The following is a 4,137-nucleotide window of genomic DNA, read 5'->3' on the forward strand; positions in this document are numbered from 1 at the left end:
TTGTAATTGGTGAGTTTCCTATGGTATGTGATTTTCCAGAAGTGTTTATATATGACATTAGTGAGTTGCCACCAGAGTGTGAAGTTGAGTTTTCTATAGACTTAGTATCTGGTACTAGTATGATGTTGATGGTTTCTTATAGGATATATGTTTCAGAGTTGAGAGGGCTTAAGAAGCAATTGGAAGATCTAATCGAGAAGAAGTTTGTTCGGCCGAGTGTGTCGCCGTAGGGTGCATCAATATTTCTAGTTAATAAGAAAAATGGTAGCATGAGGTTGTGTGTTGATTATCGACAATTGAACAAGGTGACTATCAAGAACAAGTATCCACTTCCGAGGATTGATGATTTGATGGATGAGTTGGTAGGTGCTTATGTGTTTAGCAAGATTGATTTGCGTTCAGGTTATCATCAGATCCGTGTAAAGTCTGACGATATTCCGAAGACTGTATTCAGAATAAGGTATGGTAATTATGAGTATTCAGTGATGTTGTTTGGAGTGTCTAACTCATCTGGAGTATTCATGGAATACCTGAATAGAATATTCCATCTATACTTAGATCAGTTTGTGCTTGTATTCATCAACGACATTCTGATATATTTGAATTCAGATAGAGATCATGCATAACATCTGAGTATCATGTTGCAGACCTTGAAAGGAAAGAAGTTGTATGCAAAGTTATATGAGTGTGAGTTTTGGCTGAAATAAGTGAGTTTCTTGGTCATGTAATTTCTAGTGGAGGTATTGTTGTTGATCCATCGAAGGTTGATATTGTGTTACAATGGGAAAGTCCAAAGTCTGTTACTCAGATAAGAAGTTTTCTAGGTTTGGATGGTTACTACAAAAGATTTATTCAAGGCTTCTCGAAGTTGGAGATGCCATTGACTCAGTTGACTCGAAAGGGTTAAGCGTATGTGTGGGATGCTTTGCATGAAGAAAATTTTATAGAACTCAAGAAGAAGTTGATGTCTACTCCAGTATTGATTTTTACGAACCCGAGTGAGTCTTTTGTTATGTATTATAATGCTTAGATGACAGGTCTGAGTGGTGTGCTAATGCAGAATAAATAGGTTATGGCTTACGCTTCTAGACAGTTGAAGTTTCATGTGAGGAATTATCCTATGCATGATCTGGAATCATCCGCCATTGTGTTTGTACTTAAAATTTTGAGGCATTACCTGTTTCGTTCTAGATTTGAATTGTTCAATGATCACAAGAGTTTGTAGTACTTATTTGATCAAAAAGAGTTGAATATGAGGAAGAGAAGTGGCTCGAATTTCTAAAGCATGATTTTGGTTTGAATTACCATCCATGTAAAGCCAATGTTGTAGTTAATACTTTGAGTAGGTATTCATTGCATATATCAATGTTTATGGTTCGAGAGTTGGAGTTGATTGAACAATCCCGAGATCTGAGTTTAGTATGTGAAAGGACTCGTAACAACGTAAGGTTGGGCATGTTGAAGCTCACCAATGGTATTCTTGAAGAGATCATAGAAGGTCATAAGATCGACTTAGGATTTGTTGTCCGGTTAGTGTAGATTAATCAAGTTCAAGGTGGTGATTTCAAAATCGATGAGAATGGTGTGATAAGATTCGGAGATAGAATTTATGTACAAGATATGCCCAAACTCAAGAAGAGTATTCTTGAGGAAGGTTGCAGTAGTGGCTTGAGTGTTCATCTTGGTACTACTAAAATGTGTCAAGACTTGAGGAAGATGCTTTGGTGGTGAGGAATGAAGAAGGAAATTGTGGAGTTCATGTATGTGCGTTTGACTTGTAAGAAGTCTAAAATTTGAACATCAGAAGTCATTGGGTTTAATGCAGCCATTATCAATCCCTGAGTGGAATTTGGACAATTTATGTGGACTGTGTGTCTGGTTTTCCACGGCCAATGAAGAATTGTGATACCATTTGGATTATTGTGGATAGGTTGACTAAGTCGTCTCACTTTATTCTAATTCGACTTAACTATCCATTGGAGAGGCTAGCAAAGTTGTATATTGAGAGGATTGTCAGTTTGCATGGGATTCCATCCAGTAATGTATCTGACATGGATCTGAGGTTTACGTAGAGGTTTTGGGAGAGTTTGCATGTGGCTTTGGGTATGAAGCTACATTTTAGTTATGCTTACCACCTGTATATATATGGTCAAAGAGAGGACTACCCAATCCTTAGAAGACTTATTAAGGGTATGTGTGCTAGAACAAGGAGGTGTTTGGGATAGCTTTTTACCGTTGATCAAGTTTACCTACAACAACAGTTTACATTCGAGCATTGGAATAACATTATTTGAGGCGTTCTATTATAGAAGCTGTATGACACATTTATGTATATACGAGTTAGGAGAGGGTGTTATGATCGGACAAGAGGTTATCCAACAGACCACAGAGAATATCAAAGTGATCCAAGAGAAGATGAGAGTTTCACAGAGTCACCAGAAGAGCTATCATGATACGCAAAGGAAATCACTTGACTTCCAACAGGAGGATCACGTGTTTTAGAGAGTTATTTCGGTAACTAGTATTGGTCGAGCATTGAAGTCTCGAAAGCTTACTCCATGTTTCATTAGGCCATACAAACTTTTGTAGAGGATATGAAAAATGGCATATTAGGTTTCTTTACCACCGTTTCTTACTAATCTTCATGATGTATTTCATGTGTCTCAGTTGAGGAGATACATTATGGATTTATCGCATGTGATCCAAGTGGATGATGTGCAGGTGAGAGATAACCTGACAGTTAAGGCATCACCCATGCGGATAGAGGATCAGGAAGTGAAGCAGTTGCATGGTAAGGAGAATACCTTAGTGAAGGTAGTTTAGGGAGGACCATCTGGTGGAAACGTGACTTGGGAGCTTTAGAGCCAAATGAGGGAGTCGTGTCCTAATCTGTTTACTTAAGGTAATTTTCGAGGGAGAGATTTTTGTAAGTGGGGGAGGGTTATAACACCCCAGTATTTTGATTTATTATGATTTTGTATATTTATTTGATTATTGGGTAATATTAATTAAATAAATAAGGGTGGTAGGAGCGTGTGACATTGAGGTGTGAGTGTGGAGAGTGATATGGGTTAGTAGAGTTTGATTAAATTATTAGAGTTTATTTTAATAATTATAATGATAGTATTTTATTAGATTATTTAATTTAATAGAAAATAGAGAGTCTGTGGCCAAAGTGTGAATTATGAGGAGTAGAAGGGAGGAATGAGTAAGAGAAATAAGAGTTTGGGCTAGAATTAAAATTATAATAAGATTTACCCTAATGATATAAATTAGAATATAATCTATTTTCAGGGAGTTTTATCAGTATGTATAATCAGAAATTGGAGAATATAGAAAAGGCTAGAGAAAGTGCAAGAGAAGGCTTAGAACTTGGAGGGGATTGGAGAGTCAAAAACTAGAATTTTTCATTGCTGCTAGGATAACCAGGTAAGGGGGAGAACTATCTCAATAATGGGTATATGCATGAGGGGTAGAATTGAGGAATCATTAACCTCCAATAGGGAATTGGGGTTTTAATATAATTTTGTTATTGATGATTGATTTGTTGTATGTGATGATGATTTGTGATGAAATTCGTGTGCTATGATGTATGACAAATTATGTTTTGATGAATTAGCATATGTTCACCATTGTTGTGATTTTGAAGGTTTTGGGAATAATATGATTTTATAAAAACCATGAATTAAAGGTGTTTATTTAATGAAATTAGATGTTATTAATGAGTATATAACTAGTGTGTACTGTGTTGAATTGTTTTTGTATGTCTGGAATGAGAATTAGGAGTTCTGCATTGAAATCCATAGAAGAAGACGAATTATGCAGGTTGTAGGTCGATGACAGGCATCATGGCTTTGATGGCGCTGACGAGTGTCATGCTGGTGATGGGTAACCTGTCATGCTTCCCATGCTTTTATTCTGAGTCGGTCTTCACATAGGTGACGTTCTGAGGTGTTAGGGTCGGTGACAGGCACTGCCATCGTGACGGGTGACCCGTCATGTGTTTGCAGTGGGCGTAAATACTTATTTTTATGATATAAAGTTGCAGATTTTGATTCTTCTACTTTTGTGGATGTTTTGGGTACTGTTAGTTACTGTTTAATGATGTTTTTGTATGACTTAACAATTAAACATGAT

This window comes from Lathyrus oleraceus, chromosome 4 (genome assembly GCF_024323335.1).
Source record: "Lathyrus oleraceus cultivar Zhongwan6 chromosome 4, CAAS_Psat_ZW6_1.0, whole genome shotgun sequence".
Classification (NCBI taxonomy): Eukaryota; Viridiplantae; Streptophyta; class Magnoliopsida; order Fabales; family Fabaceae; genus Lathyrus; species Lathyrus oleraceus.